Raw genomic sequence first — 27,325 nt, 5'->3', positions numbered from 1 at the left:
CATTGAATATTTCGAGAGGTTTTTATCTTCCCATATTTCGCAAGTTAGGTGCTACTCGTGAAATTAAAGGACAAGTTCACCTTCATAAACATAAGGATTGAGAGAATGCAGCAATATTAGTAGAACACATCAGTGAAAATTTGAGGAAAATTGGACAATTGATGCAAAAGTTATGCATTTTTTTAATTTTTGTGTTGGAACCGCTGAATGAGGAGACTACTAAGGCTTGTGATGTCATATGAGTACAACAGCATAAAGAAAATGTAAAGAAAATTCAACATATTTTCACTTTTTTCGCATAATAAAAGAGCATTTAACTTGCCTCTTTCTAAAGGCAATGGGAATAATATTACCCATAACATATGTCAGTAACGAGTCGAGGGAATGTGTACTTTTTTCAAAAGATGAAATTTTGTGAAATTCTCTTTATATTTTCCTTATGTTGTTGTACGCATGTGACATCATACACTGCACTAGTCTTCTCATCCAGCGGTGACTGCACAAAAACTTCAAAAATGCATAACTTTTGAACGGATTGTCCGATTTTCCTCAAACTTTCAATGATGTGTTCTACTTATATTGCTACATTCTCTCAATCCTTATGTTAATGAAGGTGAACATGTCCTTTAAAGACACACGAAAATAATAACTCTGATCTTGATATGAATGTGACGCACACGTAGGTATTTTTCTGTTCAGCACAGTACTCCACGATCCCAAATTCAACCACTCGCGAAATCATCAGGAAGTCTCAACTGGCGAAAATTTAGACTCACTAAATATATAGCGTATACAGTCTTTGACTTTCAGAGCATAAATCAGAATCTCCGGTAACTCTTCAACGTTTTTCAACAGCCATCTTGGAGATCTGACTCTGATGTCATGTGACATGGGACAAGATTTGTTTGCTTTTATTTGTTTTTGTTTTTTTTTAAATATATCTCTAAGACCCTGTTTACAGTGCGGGGCCGGGCTCGGCCGCGGCTCGGCCGCGGCCGAGCCCGGCCTCAAATGCGCGGCCGAGCCTCGCAATTTTGTCCGTTTACACTGCTGGGCTCGGCTGCGCTTTTAATTCAAACCTTTCAATATTTTGTCGTAGTGGCGCTCTGCTTGTAAACAAACGCAATTTGGTATAGCCTGGTTTTCAGACCCTTTGCCAACTGGATTCCGTGGCGACAAAGTTGCCGTTCGGGCAAAGGCCTTTGCCGAAGGAAAAATCCTTTGCAGGACAAAACCACCCTGAACTATACTAGTTTTCCACGTTGAGGGGGTTAATATCGTGAATAGCGAAATAGTACGGGCAGAGGGTCTGGAAGCCAGACTAAAATTGGCCGCGCATTTGGCCCAGTTTGCGTTTACACCAAGAAGAGGCCGAGACCACCTCCAGAGCAAGGCCAAATGCCAGGCCAATTCTGGCCTCGCATTTGGCCTTTTGCGTGTTTACACTGAAACGGGGCTGGGCTCGGCCGTGGCTCAGCCGCGGCCGAGCCTGTACTGTAAACGGGGTCTAACACTTACAAATACAAACACATACAGATGATCATTTTTTTTTCCTACTTTCAAATAACAAGCTCACTCTCTTCTGATTTCTGGATGTTGGGCATGTTACTTCATTACACCCTTGTCACATCTATTTTATTTGTCACAAGGAATTCTGTTCATTCAAAAAAAAAATTGCATTTTGTGGCAACAAATGAAAAGCCTCAATGAAAAAAAAGAGAGTAAAAAAACATATTCAGAGGTTTGTTGTGTTCATTCAGTGAGCTTCTTTACCAACTTCTATCAAGCTTTAAGTACATTCTATATCACGGTTTTGTACACCTTACTCCACTGCCTGGCACTCTACTACAACATACACAACTTTCAATACCCTTACAGACTCTTTACACAGTTTTGTACAACTACAAGTATGGATGTGAAATCCAAGGCTAAGGTGAGCTCTGCAACTCCTAAATTTAGATATGAAACCATTTTAAACTTCAGACATGTCTGCGTATCTAGAATCGAGCAAACCTGATCGGAAGACACCTCCCGACTGTGAGTGACCATACATAATTTGAGAAACATGTTTGGGAGAAATACACCATGTATGCTACAAGTTTGCTTTTACACTCTTTTTTAAACCAGATTGATGTGAAACCTGTTTTGATATACAGCATTGTACCAAGCAATTTTTCTGAGTTTGGAACCTTTCAACATGTACAATGTATCTAGCAAGTACACTTGCAGTATACAACCCCCCATCGTACCCTCTCCTTATCGATGGGTGTCAAGTACATCTGCTATCACTAGACATAGACGATACCTGCACATTGCACACGTACTGCACTGAACATACAATCTATGAGTGCATGTTTGAGATAAGGTCTTTTTCCATACGAACTTTACAAAGGTCAACCTTGACAGTTTGAGTGGGGGGGGGGGGGGGGGTGGGGGCAAAACCACAACAGTTTTTTTTTTTTGTTTTTGTTTCTGTTTGTCCTTTTGCTTCATGTTTAGCACTAAATACAGTAAGATAAAGAATGAGGGTATCAGTGTATTTCAAGCATCGAACACTGCAATATCTATTTAGCTTCTCTGAAATAAGTAATTGTTACGACGGTAATTATGTGGTGTCAAAGCATAATCTACATTAGGCTCTCTTCGCAAGGCATCTGCCCGCATATTTGATATGACCATACAGATCAACTTGCTGGTACACCACTTACAATGCAAACAGCACTTTTTAGATTGTATACCCCTGTACCAGACATGCTGTAAAAGCAAATGTCAACAAAACATGCATGTCCTGTGTACGCAATAGAGTGTTATGAGCTTCAATTTACCTCCACCCTCCTGACCTGCTGTCCATCAATAATTACAGCATCAATGCAATGGTACCACTCAGAAGAAGTAATTCCTCTCCAAGTAGGAACAGTCCCAATTTTTTGATGCCATGCGAAGGGAAACACTTTGTTGGGGGGGGGGGGAAACATGCAAAGTAAAAATGTGGATCTTCTCCTGCAGCAAAGTTCACTCCTGAAGGAGGAGTATTGTGTAAATGTGAGCAATTTTGTATTCTAAAAGCAGGGACTGCTTGATATAGGGTCTGTGTCAATTCCCAAGGTACATTATATGAACGTGATACTTGACCACTATATTGTCACAAAGAGGCAAGCAAAGACATTTTACAAAAAGAGACAGAGCTGGGAATAACTTTCCAACTTGAATTTGATTCGCAGTCTCAGCTGATGAGCAAAATTTCAAATAGTTTCTATGGAAGAAAACTGCTACACAAAAGTTTATGTAGCAGTGGTTTTAGAAAATGAAGGGTAAATTGCAACGCAGAACGAGGAAAGTTATTCCCCACAGAGAGTGAAAAAAAAAAATGTGTGTGCTGAATGTTCAAACTATGAAGCTACCAACAGCACAAATCTGGGATTGCTGCTGTTATCAAGATTGCAGACTTTTAACATGGAACGTATTGGGAACTTGTCGCAACAGTTGCGCGTATTTGTGTTTAATGTTTGCACTTGTGCTAGTCATTTCATGCAAGCATACGGAAAATATTTCAAGCCCACCATAGGCCAAACTATTTCAATATAAAGTCATCAAAATGGGGTCGACAAAGACTGCTTACGATGGTAATCCACCTGCTTTCAATTGGCAACACAGAAGCAAAGATGTATTTAAAAGTAGAAATTTTTGCAGTGTGGAAACTTTCGCATATATTTCACACCACCAGAAACTAGCATGAAAATAAAAGCTGGTGATATTTTTGCTTGTTATACAATGTACCATTATGTAATGTCTTAACATTTTACAGAATTAGAAACACACAAAATTCATCTCATTTAGAGTGTATGATACATTGCTTGTGCAATAGCATCCACATTTACAGTACTTCTAGCACATCTTAGAAAAGAAACACACACAGAACAAAATCTCACTGCCATCATGTTCATATCATTTTCTGAGAAGGCAGGCATATAAAAACAAAGCATGTCTCGAGATGTTCACACTGGAAAAAAAAAAGAAAATGCTCATTGCAACTATGCTCACTGCAACTGACTGACTAAAGACTATTTGCTCATTGCAACTGACTGACAAAAGAATCCTTTATTTGAACAATGGCTATTCTTATTTACACAATATGTAAACAGTGACCAGCAAATTACTGAGTGTAGAATCTTTGCATTGGTACTTAGGCCAAAAAAAAAAAAATTGTTGCATTGGCGTAACCCGCCCGACCCTAAAAATTCCGCCGACCCCATGTTTTTTTATTATTTTTTTTTGCTATCGATATCAAATATCTTGTTGATTGCGATCGCGATCGCACAAACCCGGAAGTGGAAACGGCTCTGGGGATATCGGATGTACGAGGGAGAGATCTAGCGCCTCGCATAAGCCTTCCTTGATCAGTACGTCATCTGTTTCCAACACGGACACGTACTCTAACAAGATTTATTCAGTGTATACGTAGCATTCAGACTGCGATGTACTAGTATTGTGCACAGTTTTGCCATAGGTTTCTTGTGTGGAGAACTTACACGAATCTGTATATGTGGGACTGTAATAGAGATCGCCGTGTGCGATGAAAAGATCATACATATGGGTCAATTTGCATCTATCTTATCTAAGTCAAAATAGTAAAATATGAAGTGAAAACATTCAGGATAGGGATTTCAACATCTTTAAATTCTGTGAAGGGGTATAATTCCAGTAATATCGGCCTCATAAATGATTTGTAGAATAGATGAACACAGCACATTCGGTGCAGCAGTTGTAACTGTTTACTGAGCTGAGCACGAGTTTTACACGTAAAATGCAGGTAGCAAAAAAAAAAAAAAAAAAAAAAAAAATATCCGCCCGACCGACCCTATTTGAAAATCTCATGTTACGCCAATGCAACAATTTTTTTTTTTTTGGCCTTAGCCTGGTGTCATTTCAGATTGGCTGGTTTGACTTCACTGACTGTTCTCTGTCTGACTTTAAACCCAATTCCCACAAGGAATCACCTTCCATGTGTATAACACATACAATATAATTGGTATGTGTTATAAGTGCATGTACCAGTTAGTGTGTATGGTGGGGGGGGGGGGGGGTTGGTGTCTAATGTGCAAATGTAGCAGTTTGACCATTGGAGTGATACATCTGTAAGCAATTGTTAGGCCCATTCTCCCGCATTAAAAAAGTTTGAGTCAAATTTCAATTGAAATTGAGGGTTTTTTTTTTGGGGGGGGGGGCTCAAGTTCACAAGTACAAAGGCAAAAAATTAAACTGTGATCCAAATGCACTGGTTCACAAATAAAAATTGTGACTCAAATCACGTCGTTTCAAGCGCAGCTAAACTGCGCATTGGCGAGTCTCAGAGTTTGACCTGACTTTGACCTGAATATCCCACATGTCTTGCGCTGTATTAAAAAAAAAGGTATGATTTTGCAGAGTTTTCATGTGAATTTCACACCACAAATACTTGCGACTATTCAGAAAAAAGCTAGACTACAAGTATAATGTATTCAGAAATGTCTCACTTTTAATGAGTGCTGATTGCAATTCATATCTCACCATAGTCATTATCATTACATTCACACACATTATCGCACCCTGAATAATCGCAAACTTCTGGTGGCTAGGTGAATGGGTGTGTTCATGGCAGGTTTTAAAAGCTATCCTCATGAATATCTCTCAGATCAACTATGTCAATCACATCAATGCAGTGCTAGTGTTTCTACGAGCTATAAGAAAGGAGGGGAAAAGAATGGGAAAGACAATACCATTGCACATAGAAGTATGGATCATTTTGGCCAGCATAATGTTTTCCAACTATAGGAAGTTTTCGTCGATGTAAATGAATGAAGTGAATTTATCACCTGAGCATGACATTGACAACTCCTATTAAAGTCACTGCATACCTCAACTTTTGGAACTTTGGAAGTGCAAAGAGAAGTGACTGTCGTTATCAACCAGCCCTTGAAATTTATGCAAACAAACAGGGCAGAGTCAATATATCAAAGGCAACCCTTGGCCATATCACAATACAGCATTATGCATCTCACGGTCAAATTTTAGTGTTTGCAATTTCCCATAAAGCTTGTAATTATTGCCATTTTCTCATGGTGGTAATCCATAAAGTGGAGGCAAAATTACTGCCGCTTTTTGAGTCAGACTTTAGTAGAGAACATGTGTGTATACAATTCATCAACATAAAAGAAAGAAAAAAAGAAAGAAATACAATGAAGTTTTTATACTCAGAGCAACACATTCTCTGTGTTCACAGTGGTCCCCGTGTCATGGGGAAAGTCCCATGCAGCAGGTCATTTCCCTCCCAAACCATAGTGTGGACACTCACGGGGACTTGTCCCCGTCCCCGCAAGGCAAGTGGGGTCCGGGGACAAAATTTGGAGTTGAGAGCGGCCTTGGGCCATAACTGCTAGCGCCCAGCTGTATTCATCGAATGTACGCATGAGTAAAGTCTGAGTGGCAGGGCTTGCCACAAGTCCCGACTGGGGACAGTCGGGGACAGTCAGTCGTAAAAGAGGACAAGATCTCTGGTGACCGTCCCCACAATGCAGGGTACAATGTGAACACAGGGAGAAATGGCAACCAGAGTACACCTAAAATTGTTAAATATTTTGCACATTGTACCTTACAGGTATCAGTTCGTACAGATAAGGACAATGAAACTAACCTGGAATATGTTTACTCTGATTACAGAGAATACACTGATAAAATGTCAAACAGACTACAACTCTGACTACAGGTTGTTTATATTGTAAAGGTTCTAGTGATTGACACTGCAGCACTTAGGAGTACACAGATATAAAGTAGCTTCTGGTTTGGCAAAAATGCGGCGCAAAACCAAACTAGCCAGATGCAGCAAAGTTAGTTCCTTAAAATAAATTTAAACAAAAATAAAAAATAAAGAAAACATCCCGCGCGAATCTCGTTCAACACTGGAAGTGAAAATCGAACCTAGCGCTTTTTTATGACCTGACTGTAAAGGTCATGTATGTAAAGTAGATTGCTAGCAATCATTCCATCAATTCAAACCGAATATATTGAGCAACAAATTCAGGGTATTTTTCTTCTCTTGCCTGTATAGCATCAAGATTCAAGTTTTTCTCTTTTATAATCTTATGATGCAACAGACTCAAATTAGCCTATCGACCTACATGTGTACCAGTAATCATATGCATACTCTTCTTGGCCCCATATTTTGTTACTACTATTACCTAAGTACAGTTTATATTACCACTTTTGTTTAGCTTGGTCTCTCTTACCCCCTTTTCAGACGCATGCCATTTTATACCAAAACTTGATAACGAAACGACGTATAAAGAATCATCGTATAGCCGACAGACCGTTCAGACATTAATTTCGACCGGTCTGGGAAACGTCGTATAGATGTGCAGTTTCCCACTACGCATGCTGTTATAGTCATGAGTGACAGCTGTGGGGTCACCTTTCGTGCGCGCTCCCATTAAGCCCCGCCCAGTTATACCGTTCTATGGTCGCCATACGTTCAGACGGACATGGAATGCTGATTCGTTATCGAGTTCTAGTTCGAAACGATGCTCTGACCGTCGTTTCGCTATACGTCGTTTCGTTATACGTCGTTTCGTTAGTCAGCGTTCAGACGTATAAATTCATCGTATAGCTATACCGTTTTGGTATAGCTATACCGTTCTAGTATACATTTTTTTGCGTCTGAATGCCCTGTTAAAGTCCTTTCCACAGTGCCTGTGTTTTCCCTTCCCTTTTCATGCTGTACAACTATTTCACCATATGCAATGTACTTCTGCAGGTCCCTGTCTGCGTTGCATTAGCCTTTTGTCAAGGCCCTCTCGCTGTATGATGGCTACAACGAGCAAGCGAAGCAAGCCCAGGCAAGTGCAACAACGCAAGAACCATTTGAGATCTGCTTCACACATGATTATTCATGATACATGAACCCTACTGAAGAGTCATATTAATGGGTTACGGTTGACCAATGGAATGGTGCGCTTTAAATATCCTACATCTTGGCGTTGTCCAACCTGTTCGCATGCATCGCTGACCACCAGTGGCGGTCTGTGGCACGCCATACGGAAAAGTTGCTCGCATCTGCTCCACACATCCCGCATGAATCTCGTTCAACACTGGAAGTGAACATCAAAACTAGCGCTTTTTTATGATCTAACTTTTATTATGTAGAGTACTCTTTACAAACACCTTCAGGCGGATTCTGAATCATGCTTTGTCAAAGTATGTACTCTGTCCATCAGTAAAACTCGTAAAACCCATTATCAATGTACATGTACTAAGACTATGTCAAAAGTAATGGGCCTCATATTGCTAGTCATTACCAGAAATGAATACGAACTTTTCATATCAGACCAATTCATACAGATAATTTGCATGCATGATACTATCCAAACTGTACAGCACTCACCAAGACCCTTGATATTGCATTCTCTCCAAATCTGTACCTCCAAATTTTCTGATAATTTCAGTTCAGCATCATCCACTGGGACTACACAAACACGACTGGAAACCACCAGCACACTGAATAAAGTCAGCCGCTGGGGCATCTTCATATGCTTGGGGACAGGGAGGCTGATTATAGAGTCTATGCCAGCATCTGTCGTGAATGTTATTTGCATTGGAGAAAGCTATGTGTTCGAAACATGAAACCAATCCTGCCAGTAAATCGGAAAAAAATAATAAAAAAAAAAAAAAATCCACTGCTGGAATTCTACGAAAAGCTACCAATATACCGATAACATTTTCACCGCAATTTTATTATCATCATTCATGTTTTAAAAAAACATATGATATACGGGTGGCTTGCTTAAGGAGTGTGTTTGTTTGACACCAAATGGCACTAATGTAAGTCTAGCTTTCTCATCATCCAGAGTTTGAGAGATGCCAGCATTTAATTCTGCACTTTACAGAAAAAAAAAAAAAATACACACACACACACACAAAATCACTGAGAAATTACCATATGAAGCAATAAAAAAACAACACCTACACATAAATACAAAGAACGGACCATAACACTGTACTTTGGATTAAACAAAGACCTGACACACGACAGAGAATACACAAAAATTTCATGTACCTGAAGAGAAATAAAAAAAAAAAAAAGCAAGACAAAACAAAATGCATTAAATAGTCATGGACTTCACATCTGGCCGAGTTGATGAAACCATTCTAACAAAGAGGAAGACTAAATGACCCACGGATGGATTGAAACAAGCTCCATCTTCTGCACTGTAAATTGACCATCAAGGCAGAACATGACATCATTATCCATTAACCCGTTGAGGACTAGTCCCAAGTATACTTGGGCACGTGTCTATGGGAAATGTATGTTGTAGCAAAATCAGCTCATCCTCAACTGGTTAAACATGAGAGTGACAAAGAAGACTGATGGATGGAAAGAAAAAGAAGCAGACACCCAGAAAGAGAAAGAGAATGAAGAGGAGGGGGAGGGAAGAGGTAGAAGAAGAGAGATGAATAGGGTCAGTGACCAATACATACTGCATTTGTCGTCCAGCGGGATGCCAGCATACTTGGCTGTTGAGTGTGGTGGACGGGGGGTAGTAGAACTGCATTCTCAGCCCCCAGTTTGGAGAAGGATCCAACTTTGAGAAAGTATAGGACACACCAGCGAGTTGACGTTTCGTGACACGCCACTCTCCACTTTCTCTCCCCTTTCCAACTCTGCCCACTTGTATCTCGCCCTGATCTCACCAGCATACAGTACCTCCACTGAGAGTATCCCTCCTATGGGCAGATAAGTCTCCAACTCTTCAATCTTCAGGCTGGAGAGCAGTGGGTACTGCAGAACCATTTTTTCCAGGAGCGCATCATCACAGATTGTGCCCCTCTCGGTTATTCGTATGGTGTCGTCTCTGCTATTTCATCTGTCTGTACAGCCTTATGCCACTGATCGGCTGATCTACAACAACAAATGCTCAGTAGAAGGGAAATAGATATCTGGTGCACGAAGAAAACCTGGCAAAATGTCAGATTATCGCCCGTGGCAACCAGCCGAAACATGGCTCCTGACCACCAGCACAAATAAAGAATGCAATAATTCTGTACAGGGTTAGCAAAGATAGAATCAAGTATAGGCTCACCATCATGACTGTGCACAAATCTATTCTTGTGTGTCTTACGATGCCGCTGGACATGGAGTATATAATGCCACATTGCACAATCAAGTGTTTGTTTGTTTGTTTGTTTGTTTTGGAAGGTTGTGGGAAGAACACAAATGAGCTTGGCACAAGGCAGCACATACATACAAATATTGTACGTACATACATACGTACAGGTGTACATACATACATACAACAACAACAAAATTATTTAGTGCTTTGCAACATCAGAATGAATTATTTCTTCATGTAAGAAATGATCACTTGACACTAATGACAGCTAATCTCTTTCCATCTACGTATGTGACAATGTAAATTGGTCACTACAGCCTGCTGAGAACAGCCGTTGCATGCTGCTACATTTGTGAAGCCTTGACGCTGCTGTGAGACCTAATGATACAGTTTACATTGCTTGAATTGACAGGTTAAACACAAATATCTAAACCAGAAAGAAAACAAAAACACAGAAACAGCGTATCAGCCTCACTATTTCATCCTTCTTTTATTTTTTGACGATCTAATTTAAAAGTAACAGCCTAACTGGAAGCAATGGCAATGCCCTCCACAGAGTCACCTTCTACCATTTGTTGAAATGCATGCACAATTCAAAAACAGGTCAAGGACAAATGCACCGAGGGGACAGTATCTTGCCTCTTTCAAGAGGGGGCTGGTATGATTACACACAACATAGTTCGGCTAGACTCAGGAGTCGAACCCAGGCCATTTGGATTGGGTGGCAGATGGACTAGGGACTGAGCCACATCACTGTCCTACCTTCCCATCATGTTCCAGAGGTCAAACAGTATAGACATCACATGCAATCAGAATCGAATAAATTTCTGCTGCATTTTTACTGTCCAGTCACGACCTGCCCAAACAAATGTAAGAAATGTATTTGGCAGAAACACACATCAAGTTTGCTCTCCCTTTAAAATTCAGATCTATGAGGGTGTGCTGATTAACACAAAACGTTTTTCTACCAACCACTTTACAGAAAATTTCTTTCAAAAGTCTGAAGCCCCACAAAGTAGAGGGAAAAATAAAGCACATTATATTGTACGGAAGGTTGTTGCATTCAAAACTACTCGTGCCTGGTACGTACTTCCCAAGGTACTTGAACTGAACGAAAGGGAAGTGTAGATATGAGTAATCCACAAATTGATTGTGCCGCTTGGTTTTCATCGAGATGCTGTTAGCTGTACGGTCCCTTCTCCTGCCCAATATCAAAACTGCTCATTACAAAAAGAGAATACAAATCGGGTCCCCAAGTAGTTTCGCATAGACTCTATGACAAGCAAGAGCTTTAGAATCGAAGCTAATCAATCACTAATGAGTGACATGAATTTGGTGGTTTGCAATTAGCTGCACTGCTCTTGCCACCGGACGTACTGTGATGATTCTGCTGCGATATGACTCCTGGAGCTCGGTTGCCCGCTGTTGCCAGACACACCCCTTTCTGACGAACAAACAAGAAGCAAAAAAATGGAGCACTAAGCTGGAGAATGGTCATAACTTGAAAATCATTGATACAACCAGGCCGTGGATTTAGACAAACTGATCATGTCTTCATGAATGGATGAAAAAAAAAAAATAGGGTAATAGTATAGGACATATAAAAGAAAGGGAAAAAAAAGTCAAACACATTTTCACACGCCACATAAGACATTTCACAAACAAATCACAAACACACAAGTATGGACAACCACAGGCAATGTGCTAAATAAGGGTTTATGTGTATTACGTATGTTGTCTTCACGGATGATTCACACTACAGTTGCATATATTTTCTTCATAGGAAAGATAGACATACTATGTACAAATTTTTGTATTGCCAGAAATACAAGTAAAATGCTCATCCATGTTTACTCCAGTGAGCAAAATATACATAAATTTATGAACTTAATACACTTCTCTATCTAAATGCAAACTCCTGCATTAGTTGTTAATAAAGTATATAACCACAGTGTATATCCACAGGGCTTTTGCAATGTACAGTGTAGCTCTTGTAGCTCCATGGTCTTAGCCACTCATGCTCCACATCATATGTGACTTTTCTCCTGACTTGAGTAGCACTACTACTGAAACCGATGTACATCAATCACGCATTAAAAATGTACACGTAATAAAACCATGTGAGCAATATACAATAAGCAGCTGAGCATCATACAACTATGTTAACACACAACCTTATACGTCATAAACTTCTTGCACATATTTTGCGAAATAGGGTATACGACAATTTTGCAAATGGTTTAATATGTGATCGAGAACTGCAGTGGCAGTGAGGAAGAATTACAGTATCAAACATTTTTTAAAGAAAAAAGCATACCAAGCTATCTAAGAAATGTCATCGCACTCTCACTGAACATTTGTAAAAGATGCAGTAGCATGGGCTTTCATGGGCGGCCCAATTCATTCGCTGCCCACCAGGGTACATTCGAACACCACAAACTGCACCCGTCCGTGAATAGGTGCATCGAAGCATTCACTCATTGGTAATGGTCAACTCCAGTTGAGATCTTTGAACAGCTGTGTGTACTTACATGTATAGAGATGAGTGATAAGTTTCCAGCGATTCGTTACGAGTATTCTCTAATATATATATCCAAACCAGGCCAGTTTTCTAACTCCACAAATCCCCACATGTGTACCTGGTCTTTAACCCTACGATGTCTCATCACAAAAATCTTCAGGCATAAGTCGACTTTTGACAATTCTATTCAAATTCCTTATCTTTATACCCTCACATCACCTTCAAGTTCCTGGCAGATATTTGCAACCACAAAAGCTAAAATGACAATGACAAGGAAAAAGTGTGGTTTACCCATGGAAAACCCCCTTCATGCTGAATGTCTAAGGAGCAGATAAAAGCTCACCATTATTACACATCACAGCACGCTGCAAGTCATCCGAGGAAAGCTATATGAATTCTGATATTTGGTCCAAAAACAGGGGAAAAGTGTGCATGAAACAGGAAAAAACAGCAGAATAGCAGAAGAATCCAAAAGGAAACACAGGAAATCACAGAAAGAATCATGGTGAATGGTCACATGATATGGATAGGTAGGTTGTTGACCAGCCTTCAAGCGTATGAAATGCTACCTCAGGGAGGTTTTAAGGGATGATATACAACTTGTACATCATAGTTTTGGTTGAGATGGGGGGACTCAGGTTTTAACTTTTTGCAAAATAATTAGAAACGGGACCACTTATAAAATATTAAAGAGCATACAATTCTTAGACAAATTCAAGATTTATTTGATTAAAGTCAGTTATGAAAATGGCTGAGATACCCAAAAACAGAGTAAAGAAAAGAGGTCCTAATAGGTGGTGGGTTCCACCTTTTATTACAACCTCTTTGTTGTTTGACATCTTCAGCCATTTCAAAACCACTTTTCATTAAACAAACTTTGAATTCCTCAAAGAATTGTATGCTCTTTCATATTTCATGAGAGGTTTCTCATTATTACACATACAAAGTTTGAAACCTGGAGCCCCATCTCAGCCAAAACTATACTATCCCTTTAAAGGGAGTCTGTCACTGGATATTACGGTTCTTTGATAGAAATGATCTTGGTTCACTGCCCATCATGGTACATTTGAAAACCATGACTAGTGCAGGCCTGTTAGAATACAATTTGCATTGTGCTCACATGTAAATATATTTTCTCACGAGAGATCACTTCAGAGAATCTTTGCCGCATGGAAGGTCCATCCTCACTGAATGTATTAGACAAATCTTTGCAAAAAATCAAAAACTGATAAAAATGCCATTTGCAATTAAAATTACAAAGCTACATATGTGTAATATAAAGAAATCAATTGTATGTTACACACAAAAAAGTAGCATTGCGGCATAAAAATGTACAGTGTGCATATACGTAGTTAATCATGAGATGGCTTTCCCAATAGAGAGCTACATGTTTTTTCTTGTTGATTTCAATCTACCAGAAGGCAGGGAATTTTGAATAAATGACAAGACATTTTATATTTTACGCCAGGCTTTAGGAGCAGCAATTGCAAAAGCCTGCCCATTGGGAAAGTCTAGGAAGGGTGCATCTTTGAATAATGTGTGATTTTATTTCGGGGGAGCTTTCGGCGTACTAAGAATACATTTACTGTAAAAGGTGCTATTCTTTGCAAGGGTTTAATTTTGATGAATATTTCGAATCACTGTTGGGCCATGAATTTAACAACACGCGAAAAATATCTCCACCTGATCTTGAACCAACAAGCATTACTGCACTTACGATTGTCTCGAGGTCAAATCGCATTGACAACATCTTGCAAAAATGTCTGTGACTTTCTCATTTACGAAAATTCCTCTCCTCCCCCCCCCCCCCCTTGAAAAGGAGATTCAAATCTAAATAACACACTTGAATATGAATGAAATATAAGACTGACATGCAATGGACTTACAAAGATGAATACGCTGATAGGGGAATGAGTAAACAGGTATACTATATTTTGATTATCTTAAAGACAAAGACATGTAGATCGAAAAGGATGGAAGACAGCCAAATGAAGAAACAATCAGAGATGGGTCAATTAATAACTAGGGAAATGTATGCACTACCAGAGAGAGAAAGAAAACTGCTGGAGACAGTGATACAACCTAAGACAAACAAGATACAACCTAAGACAAACAAGACACAACAGACAGCTTGGGACACTCATTATTGTGACTTCACAAGATGTATTTATGTACAAGTGGGAACACACAGAGAAAAGGCATCACTAAATATTTCAAGTTGGCAGACACAACATCAGGTGGGAAGAGATGCTCGCTCACACACACACACACACACACACATACATTCACATAAGAGGGTTGAATTTAATTTGTGCTCAACCTCTATAACAAGCTTTCGATATGCGACACAAACGCAAATACAACGCAAACTCCAGGGTAGAATAATATAGAAATAGTTGTCTTGCGCATGTGCAGAACACCATTCTAGCCTGATAGCATCATCATCAGCGTTCGCGTCGCATATCTAGAGCTCGCTAATGGCTAGCTAGGGGGGCTAGAACTGATGGTTAGCTGGCTGGTCAAATTCCCTTTGACTACTTAGGATTTGAATGTTTTAAGTTCATTAGGATAAGTCACAAAAAAAAATGAGCTGTCCTAAAATTTACTGCACACATCAATGCATTGCAATGAGCAGAGACTTTTAAAACCTGAAGACAATTAGCCATGAAAAAGATAGCTTGTAGCTATCACTCATCTCAGTACTGTCAAGCTATCACATCACTTGTAAAATATTCACAGTGATTAGAATGAATCATCAAAAAGAAAAAAAAAATAGAAAAGAAAGTAGAATCACACACAGCCTGTTTTAACTACAAAACTTACCCACAGGTATCGCTATAAAAGTATGGAATCGGCATTGTGCGCAAGTGCAGACGATTGGAGAAGAGCTCCTCTGGTGCGGAGTGCTTCTCTCTCTGAAGCAGGACCAACAGACAAGTGCACCACTCCTCGGGCAAAGTCGCAACGAAACTCTGCCTGCCACCACAAACTAACAACACTCTGAGCAAAAGGTTAGCCAGATCAATAGCAGGTTTAATTGTTGTTTTTTCTTTTTGTTTTCTTTTCTTTTTTTTATCATAGCCACAGTTACTAGATAGAAACTTATCTCGTCATTGTCTCACGCTATTTTGTTGGCTCATTCAGACCACAGGAGTCTCACCAGGGAATGAAAACTGACCTCGGCAGAGAGGGTGTCGTGTTGATCGAACACGGAAATGGTATTTTGTCAACATGGACCTTCATTGAAGTATCGGGACTCGCATCGGTGATCTGCGATTGGCATTGATCAAAGTAACCCCAGAGAAAAAGAGCTAACAAAACCCAACCTGAACTTGTATTTATATCTCCATCCATCCATACTCCTAAACTCTAGCAGGCAACTCTCGCACAGTGTGAAACAATGATGCACAGTTTCACTCGGGAGAATGACACATTGTATGCAAATACTCACAAAATATTACACAGCAGGCTGCTGTCAAATAAATAACATGGGTTTCTGTTCCACCTATCCACATTCTATGTGATGTGTTTCTGCAGACATTGCGGTAAAGCTGCATTTTCACAAGAATAAAAATTTATTAGTGAAAAAATGAGCAAAGAAAATGGGATTCCATTAACTGGCAGAAAAACTGCTTTCGGAGTCATAGTACTGCATGCTGAAGTTTCATCTTGCATACAGGTCCATACATTTACCATCAGTGTTTAAGGCAATTGCAACCATTTATTAAAATTCCACGGATGTTTCCTCCATCATATTTAATCACTGAAAAACCTCAAAAAGGAATCTCTCCTAAAACCCAGCAGCACCAATCATATTCATCCACAAAAGACTCTGCCCACAAAGACAAAAACAAAAACCTGAACAGAATTTATACACACAAGTTATTCATCACATGTGGGTTATTTGGACCAAATACACTTGTATCTGTCACTAAAATGGCGAATTCTCACTTATAGAGACTGCGAGAATCAAACCCCTTTTAAAGAGGAGAAAAATATATATATTTCTGTTCACTTTTGTACAAAACACCACCGTGACAGTAATCATACTTATTTTAAATTCTCATGAGACTGTAGTATGTGCAATGTACACCTGTACTTCAGTTTAAAGGGGATGGCTAGTAACTGATCAGTAGGAATCAATGGGAATGCTGGGGGATGATTGTTCCAATTCTTGTGGGATTCATTTAAGAGTACATTATTTTATATATCTATTGTTGTGTGAAAATTGTTTGCTTCAGAATGGTCTCATATTCAAGTAATGTGCAGTTTAATGTTTCTAGGTTACCATGCCTGTATAGTGACGGGGCATTAAACTGCACATTACTTGAATATGAGACCATTCTGAAGCAAATAATTTTCACACAACAATAGATATATAATGTACTCTTAAATGAATCCCACAAGAATTGGAACAATCATCCCCAGCATTCCCACTAATTCCCACTGATCAGTTACTAGCAATCCCCTTTAATAAAAGACTTGCAAATGACTTCAAGATGTCCATTTCCAAATATGGTGTGCCAAATCTCAGCCACTGGAAACTTTTGAGGACAAGCGATTGGAACACAAGTCTGGAGTTTACATCCTCTTTGAGATGCAGATAATGCACATTGTCTGTGTGCCTGTGAAATTTCATGCTTACAAAGCCACACTTCAATGTGGCTTGAGTTTGTATCTTACAGGTTTTTACTCAAGGTATTTGGTTAGCAGTTTGGGGCACTGGTAGACATCGGGAAAATATCTGAGCTAACTACAATGTAGCTCAAAGTTTAAATACTTTCTATCAGATCAAATTTATGCTGCAAGTACAATATTGAGAGAAATGGGCCCTGTTTTATAATCAAAGGATAGAATCGATTATAAATTTCCTTAACACACAGGCTGCCATAGACTAATGATAGAAATCAACTATATAATCAATTATAACTCTTCATAAAGTGGGGCCCTGAGCTACAGTTCAAACTTTGCTATTATTATTTACATTCATATACCCTCAGCATCAAAGCTCACTTTATAAATTATAATGGAGAAAGAGAAATACTGTGTTTTTCATGTCCTTCAATTTTTGATTGACTGATAGATAGATAGATTGATAGATGTATTGATTGATTGATTGATTGATTGATTGATTGATTGATTGATTGATTGATTGATTGATTGATTGATTGATTGATGGATTGATTGACTGATTGATTGATTACTTCTTGATTCAATCAATCTATATATTCATTTCAATACGGCATTCATACCTGTGAGATTTCTCTCCCAAATAAGCTGAGTTTTATGCTGTTGTTTTTATTTCTGTTGTTACATTGCATTTATCAATTTGATTACCTACGTGTAGTTAGTTAGTTAGTTAGTTAGTTAGTTAGTTAGTTAGTTAGTTAGTTATGATATTGAATTGAGATCTATATATTTGTCCATTGCATTCAATTCATTGCATTTCCCTCCTAAATAAGTTTAGTTTTACCCTCTTTTTGGGGGGTGGGGGGGATGGGGAGAGTATTTGTGAATAGAACATAAACTTGTGACTCTCCACATACCTGTAATGTAAACTGCACATTTTTTTTTCATCACAAAGTAACAATGAAAACTAGGTATGAATGTATCATGTTAAACGGTTCTTTAGTTGCTGATATGGACAAGTTTTGTGAATAGAATAGAGGCGGGTGCACACAGACAAAGATAGCAGGATTTTAATCACCATCCAAATACCAAGATTTCTCTTTTTTTTCGCACTCATTCAGACATAAAGAAATATCTTGCTACTTGCATCCCTGGAATCTACATTTGTACCATAACGATGATACTTTGCCCTTGTGTTTGTGTGTTTTTGTGATGTTATACAATGTATGTATGGAATGATGGGATAGGAAACATACCCAAGATTATTTTGTCTAGTGTTCAGACACTCTCCGCAGGGCAAATTATTGCGTTATTTCTCAAATAATCAAGATAATTCCAAAATAATCCTACGATTTCTTGCTATTGTGATGATGATGCTGAGCATGCTATGTAGTCAGATTATCATTGTCCACACTGGCAAAAATCTTGAGATGTGGATCGCGCTACGTCAGTGTGAATGGCACTTTTTTTGACTTATCTGCAGTTCAACATTCACACAGTCTGACCTTCATGAAAATGGCACTGGAATAAAAATTCAGAGAAAGTCTGAACGTTCATCCATCAGCGACGGCTGGGAAGTTGGCGGCACTTTTGACACGACAGCTCAGCTCTCACTGGTGCTTATCGCAATCTCAACTATATATCGCGTCCATGGTAACTGCCAACACAAGCGCAAGGCAAACGTAAGGGGACAACCCCCGCCTACAGTGTCCTATCTAGGCACACCACAGACATGATGTCATTTACTGCCTGATGTAAGGTTACTCTTTTTAAGTTTAGGAAGTTATAAAATATGATGGTAGATACTGCATTATATCTTTTATCCCTTTTTTTGGGGGGGGGGGGGCAACATTATCATTTATCTTGATCATGTCATGGTATATATGAATCAACATGTACTAATGTGCTGGTAACCATTTTTTTACAAAGCAGGTCTGTGCAAGTATCTGTTTGGCATCCATTATAACTTTTCGGGGGGGGGGGAGGGGGGGGGTACAGCTGTAGGGGGACACTACCTGCTCCTAACCACCCGGGTTAATATGTGGATATTCTCGCTCACGTTTATGGACAAATTCTTATTCCTTATATCCAAAACCTATAGTAACCATTGTGCAACTTGAAAGCAAGCCACGTCTCCTGTGGTTTACTGCAGTGTATAATGGACCACTTGCTGGACCCACGGGATACTATTGGCCTCTATCCCCTTACATGTTATACAATGTACATATCCTGATTCAATCTGTGAATCCTAAAAGACATGATACAAGAAATAATAATAAGCATGTTGTTTTGTTTTGGTTTTGTTTTGTTGTTTTTAAATTGCCAAGCATGCCTTGTATGAACTAACTACCTCATGAAATAAAATCAGAAAGGTCAAAATGGACCACAGTCGACAAATATAGCTCTAAGGCTGAAGGTAAGACTAATCTTCACATTTTCCAATGCCCCCTCCCCCACCCCCATAAGCTTCTCACAGGTCATACAACTTGTAAGTCGCCGGTTTCAGATGGATTGTTTCTGCAACACACCATCGACTGACAATTTTGCACTACAATGCTTTCAGGCACAGACTAAAGAAACTGTGAGGGTTCATTGTACTACAAATTTAGGTAGATAGTGTATAACAGACACAACACCACTGGACCCTAAAACATTAACAGTACAATGACAATGTCAAAACCATGGAGCTACATGTAGCTGCATGGTCTAATGGTAGATGGACCACACATAAAATACAGTCTCTGTTCATTGCATACCATAAAGTCAGCTTCAAAATTAACAACAGTATAAGAACTTTTGGGCTCTTCTACATGAGAAATATTAATCCACTATTCATTCTTGCTCTGTGCACCCTTGATTGCAAAACAATTGCTTGATTCATGCAGAGGCCACAAGAATCATGCTTCCTTGTCCATTCTGCCTCGCCTGTGTGCCCATCACAGACTGCCAACAGTGGCGGCTGTTAATTGCCACACCACTGACGGACCGACACCGAGGGCAAACTTCACTGTGGGAAGTCGTTAGACAGCATACTGCCTGCTCTCAGCTGATATTATGAGCAGCAAGGACTGGGTACGTGTGATCGATGGGCCTCATCACTCACCTATTCACCCGGTTGGACCACTTTGTTTCCTGATGCTGATACGGACAAGCGTCGAACATGCTGGCGTCCACGTTGCCGTCGTAGAGATACGAGAGGATACTCTCAAACGGTCGCGGCATTATCGGAAGGGACTTAGTTCCACGTGTCTGTTGACTCCACACAGAATCACAAACAATCACAGCAAATCACAGCGATATGAAAGATCTCCTTCCACTCAATCCACTTGTACAAATTCTGGCGCAAAGTCCCCTCTCCGAATAATCCTGTTTTTTCACCCTTTTGATACTGATTTCTTTCTTGTGTTCAAGGCAGTTTTTTGTTAATCTTTCTCTCTCCCACTTCTTTCTGAGGAAAGGGTAGGGATGACGTCCAAGCAGCGTAGATGCAAGGAATGCTGCGGAAGTGGCGAGTGATGAATGAACTTGCACCAGAGAAGACAGATAAAAAGTTGGGGCAGGCTTCACGTACAAGAAGAAGAAATCTTTAAAAACCCTGACATTTACAATTCCCAAGATGACTCCAGGGAGCGGGACCATCAGGTAACTTACGCAAGGTACAACAGCATGCCACCCACTGAATAATAAATCTCTTTTGGTCTCTCCGAGAGAGAGTGTCGGTAACCAGACCGAGGCTAATGGGAATGAGGCAGGGGAAGAGAGAGACAGACAGACAGGTACGTTGTGGCAAATCATTCGGTGAAGTAATGTGACAAAAATAAATGCATCTGGAAAGAGAGGTTTTCGTTTTGTTTCTGTAAACAGGAGGCGAAAGTTGATCGCAGGACGAGTGTTTGCGTGACTCGGCCATTTCAGTTGTTGTTTTTGTGGCTCATTCGTTTTGGATTGGGGCTCCACACACAGGCCATGACATATCACTTGGGTGGAACAGCTCCAGAGGCAACAAACTTTACATATCCTGATCACTTCTGGACAACCATGTGACCCAACTATCATCTATACATTTCAAGACAAGTCAAACACTGGCTGAATGGTTTCAAAGTAATTTAAGATCCCTATCCTGGTTTCAGGAATTGAAGGGCGGAAAAAGAATGAAGTTTGAAAAAGAAACTTTCAAATTGGGGGAAAATTAGGTAAACTTGATTAAGAAGTAAAACCTTCTTTCCCAATGGGCATTTTTCAGATTCACTGATTGAGAAATCATGAGCCTTTAATGTGCTAATGCATGTATGACTACCAAAAAAAAAAAAAAAGAGAAAACTGCAGTAAAAAGATGGCATAATTCATATTTCTACCTCTGAACTTCAAGGAACATTTTTTTTCTTGATTTTCATTCAGAATCATAAAAATGAAACAGATCTTTAAAAGTGGGACATGTATTTTTAGACACACATCTTCCAAAAAAACAACATAATTTCATTAAAACATATTACTTAATGGGTGTATTCATTCTAACTTAGCAAAGGCAGAATGAGCGTTTTGAAACACCTTTCTAAATTGCTGATCCAAAACAGTGTTCACTGAGTACTGTTCAAGTTCATTTATTTCTTCTCCTTCTTCTTCTTCTTTTTTTTTTTTGTAGCTTGATAAGAGCCAATTTCATGGACATACACTGCATATTGTGGGAAAACTATAAACCCCTATTGTAGCAAGTTGTTCAGCATACATGATTTGCATTTATGCTTTTCCAACTAAACAAGATTAGAGAAAATTGTCAATCGAAAACACGCCCTTTTTTGTGCATTTGGAATTGATGTTTTGAAACGGCATTAGCATCAGAAGGAGCTGGGATGCGGCTGTGTTTTGCACTAATCACGTTTCAAAATGCTGATTATGGCCAAAAAACAAACAAACCAAGAGTTAAGCATAAATGCATCCTTAGAGATGAAAGAGCAACTCTGGAGTCAGGTGAACGAACTGAAATGTAGAAACCACTAGCAAAGAACCAATGCAGCTATGCATGACCTTGCATAGGGGCTTCTCATGTGCGGTTTTCCCACAGGCGTTCCAAAGCCATGCTCACAGAAATGCTGCACCTACCCGCCTCTCCTACCAGAGCACAGGTCAGTTGAACCATGTCATTGCAGGTCCATGGTTGAACCAAGAGGCAATTTACTAACTTCATCTCGTAATCTGCAAGAGTTATTTGTGATATCTGAGGTGGGGTCAATTGAGACAGTGAAACCAGGCACAATGACTATAAAAACTGCCAAGCTCTTCATTGCTGCAGCTGTTCAAGGGAAACAGCTACATACAAGTGTACACTATAGGCAAGTTGTATGACATCACCAAGTACAGGGGGATTCCCCTGCTTGTACCTTACATAGTGTGGGGAATGACTAAACTTACCATCTGCTGTTCCTCAGCACATGCGCACTGAAAGCACCCCAATCAGTTGCACGGTGCCTGGTACGCCTTGCACTTCACTTCAGTCAGTGGATGGCTACCACTGAAAAAATATAGGATACATGTAGCTGTACATGACAATTCTCTGGTTTTGAGGGTTACATTTTGTACCCACTTCTGCTTGAATAAGGAGAGAGAGCACATTCTGGGCTTACACATGTAGGTGAACAATTTGATCACCTAATACAAGGTTGCATTTTGTAGCTAGTGAAAGTAAAATTCCATTTTCTGCACGTGACTGGAGACAACTGGAGCACTAAGTATGGATGACGACAGCTGGTGTTGGGTTCCTGTAAACTTCCTGAAAACACCTTTTGAGGTTCCAGCATAAATAAATACAACACTCACATGACCAGCGCACCTTGGGTGTCTTGCATCATTATTGCGAATTAGCCAGCTGTTATAACTACAGAATTGTGCCACAATTACTGACATAAAAATGCTTTCTCCGCCTCTGCAATCTATAAACACAGGCGATCGCATGGTTTAGCTGTGGCATGAAGATAACACTGGTATTTGGAATTGATGGATTATGATTTACTACCATGTATCGCATCCATTAGTCTGATCATTGGTGTTGAACGTTTATTACAACACTTGTTCAACAGATAGCACATGCACCCAATGTACAAGGTATTACATACAAATTTGTGTACTTTCTGTGGCAAGAAATCTCTCTTGTCAATGAAGAAAAGGCAACACCCGGCAGAAAGCTGAATGGTACCATGTTATACAGACGACTAATGTTAATATAGTTCTTGGGACCAGCAGTTTTTATTCATTTTATCAAAATTTAGTTATAGACGAAATTTTTGTTTCTGTGTTTCTTTCTTTCTTTCTTTTTTTTAATAATTTTGATTCATCAGTTTGTTTAACAAAATCATATTAACATCTTTATTACATGTGCTCGGGAGTGACACTTGAGGGTTCACATGCCTGCGGGTAATACAACGTAGTTAAGAATTTTACTTTTGTGAGCCCTAGCCCATGTGTCACTCCCTTACATACACAATCGTGTATTTATGTTACATGTATATTACAATTGTATGGCCTAATAAATAACAACAGTAAAGTGATAAAGATATAAATAACAATTTTAGGACTTGACTTTTTATTTTGTTATTACTGTGTTCTCTCTAACGAGAATGGACTGTATAGGATTTCCAATTGTGTACGTGCAAAGGAAAGTGGTTGGCTGGAAGGTTCCCAGAATAGGGGAGGAAATGCGCTGTATGGATGCACTCATTTCTTTTGGAGTACAAGGGAGAATACTTTGCGCATTCCGAAGGACTAGCTCTTTGAGAAGATCTAGAGGTGCTCAAAAATATTTAATCAAAAAGCAACTTTACTGGGACCTGGACCACTGTGAAGAAAAGAGAGCTTAAATAGAGTGTACTGTGTGTGTACACGACAATTCATTCCACACAGCACCTGGATCACTATCCCATGTTATTTCATACGCCAGTGTACAACTGTAGATGTGAATACTGTAGTTGCAGACAAGTTGTTGGTTTGTTTGTTTTTTTTTTGTACCATACGTCAAAAGGTAACTCAGTCTTGTCAAAAGACAAAGACCTCATGAATTCTAGGCTCACTTCACTGCTCACCGAAAGTGAACTGCAAACTGAAATCAAATCTTGCAGAGGGGATGCATGCAGAATTAATTGTCATATTTAAATACTACATGTATGCGGTATGCAGAAATCATAGGGCCAGAATTAACCTATTCAACGCTTGCTGTACATGTATGCTTGCTCGAGCAAAGCAAAAATGAATGTAAGCAAAGGTTCTTAAAAACCCACCAAGGCACACAAAGGAACCCCAGGGATGTTTCACAAAGAGTCATATACTTTAACTTGAATAGTAGAACTTAAAAAGGCCAAAATCTAAGTTTTACATGGAACAGTAGTGGTTTCTGCTGAGGTTTTTACAGAAGTCACACTTATTTGCTGAGAGTTTACTTTCTGTAGTATTTATGAGTATTGTGTTTCAGCCCAAACAACTACACAAAAGATAAAAAATTGCACAGAAAGTCTTCTTCCTTGGATTTGATGGATCATCATTCACATGTATACATGTAATGTATTGTTGGCTAGAAATTTAAAAGAAATCAAACCATTACATGTGACACAGTGTTTCCATCAGTTTTGTTATAATTTTTGTCCCTACCATACAATGTAGCCTAATATTTGAGTTATAGCCATGTATAATTGTTGCAAACAACTACAGTACACACAGTAAATCACTTGTACAGAAAGAACATATATACTACTGTATGTACAGTGTAAAAGCCCCAAAATCTGCCCTTGAAGGGCCAAATTAATTGTACCAGATGGCCTGTGCCATTGCAGAAATTGTTTTATATTCTTGGCAGGAACTGCATTGACCAATCCCTCTACATCTGATCATAGAGGCAGCCATGTTTTTTAAAGTGGCTCAGACACTGTACTAATACACATGTTGCATGACGTTTGGTAAATTGAAGCACAGTTTCAAACCTTGCATAAAGTTTACATGCAACTTTCAGCACTTTTGTATGTCTTTACATAATTGTGAAACAGAAATGTCAGCTCTGTATCTAAGATGAAGTTACTGTACAGATCAATTTATTCCCCACTTACGCGTGACTTTATGTCATGCTTGGTGTCTTTATGTATACATGTAACTCTCATTCCTGAACAGCTACAATGTTGTAGTAGCAGGTTGACAATGAATGTAGCAGTTCAATGCGCAGCTATGAAATAAGAATGTGAAGTATATGAACCATGCTCTTGTTTGTATGTTAACAGACAAGTGTTCCCACAGATAAACTCACTGCAATGTATTAGCCTCAATTTAAATATGAAAAAGAGGGTCATAAATCTACAGGAGTTACTGTATACTTTCAACCACAACCGCAACAGCACAGACTCAAAACAAGATCTTAATAAATGTCATACAAAATGCAGAGACAGTTGTAATGCCCCATTTATCCAAGCCCTCATCTTTCAGTTTTCATGCATAGTCTCGTATGAATTGCATTCTCTACCCACAGCTGTTTCATTAGAGTCCATTCATATAAATCAATCATCCCTGGCCACTCCACTGTATTCCAACCAGCTGCTGCAAATCCAGACTCCTTTGTGGTATGAGATCAGTGCTTTCTAACTCCTTGTTTTTTGTCTGCCCTTATAAACAACAAAATCATAAATGGGAACATGACTTTTGATAGACAATAGTAACATTTTTGGCACATTATTTGTACTGCAAAAACAGGGCAGCAAATTTGTTAAACAGGACATATTTTTCATCAATATTCCTGCAAGGTAGAAATTTGCATATACTAATTAAAAACTTTTGATACAATGTAATTTTTCAGAGGATGCATTTACTATGATCTCAACAAAAACAAAACAAAAATCATGTTTGGTTACCATCAGTTTCAATACACAGCTATTCAATTTCAAGTCATCATTTTTCAATTGTGGGTAATCAAAACTTGAAAAGCAAAATTTACATATGTACATTGCCAAAATACAGAAGGCCTACAATTTGTACATTGTATCGTACATGTGTAGCTACCAGAAAAAGATGTGTTTACATCAAAAGTTGTATTTAATATGGACTGCAACACACACATTGTATTGTGCTTAGAGACAGATGTTATGGAAATTTTCTATGGTGTGTACAAAACTTCAATTGGCAAAACACTGTATTCAGAACACTTCAATTAATGTTTCTGCCTCATTGGGGTAAATTTCTGTATCAATTTTTCATGGGCAATTTTGTAGAGGTTTACTGAATTTGACCAGTTCCATCTTGCAGAAGCTAGTTCCCTATGTAGGATATCATCTGAGATCATTTTCAGAGTTGCCAATTTGCAGAGAAAAGCATGGTGATTTCTGTGGTACTAATAACCACAGGACATGATTGATGAAATAAGCTGAATACATGATGAAACCTCCAGATTGGTTTATCTTTCTTTCTCATCCAGTGTATAGAAATGTACTGTATGTGATTCCTGCAAGAGGCAACTGAAAATCCTTTCCCTTGACCTCAGACAGACAAAGTAGTCTGTCTTTCAAAAGCAGAATGCCAAGTGACTTTGGCAAGGGGCCTGAATAATCATATCCTGTTGATTGATAAAAGTACTCCTTTTTCACATGCATATTTGATATACAGCTACTGTACAGTACATGTACAAAGACTGTCCCATGATATGCAATCTCTCACTCTCTCTCTCTTTCTTTCTATTACATCTATAATTTTGTGCATACAAATTGTACAGGCCTACGTACAATGTATACCCCATGTACTGTACTATCTGTCTCTAAAAATCCTTTCCATTATGAGTCATCATAGAACACCTTTTTTGTTGCTCTTGACTGAAAAACACATTACATAGTGTGAGAATCTTACTGAAATGAGAGACCTTGGTCTTTGGTGCAGGAAGCCTTTCTAACCACCCACTTGAAAAAAAAAAAAAGAAAAAAAAAAGAAAAAAAAGAAAAAAAAAGAAAAAAAACAAAGAAACAAATAATCAAAAATGCTGCATATGCCAGATATCACTTCCGCTATAAATCTGTATGTA

The 27,325-nt window shown here is 39.0% G+C and overlaps 1 protein-coding gene across 1 annotated transcript in view; it reads right to left on the bottom strand.

Moving 5' to 3' along the window:
• LOC140239286 (uncharacterized) overlaps positions 1 to 27,325 on the bottom strand; it is an 85,557-nt gene that overhangs the window by 48,758 nt on the left and 9,474 nt on the right. The gene's annotated exons all lie outside the window — the stretch shown is intronic.

The sequence above is a fragment of the Diadema setosum genome, chromosome 2 (assembly GCF_964275005.1).
Source record: "Diadema setosum chromosome 2, eeDiaSeto1, whole genome shotgun sequence".
Lineage (NCBI taxonomy): Eukaryota > Metazoa > Echinodermata > Echinoidea > Diadematoida > Diadematidae > Diadema > Diadema setosum.
The sequence above is the reverse complement of the archived record's forward strand: the minus strand, read 5'-3'. Positions and strand labels throughout refer to the sequence as shown.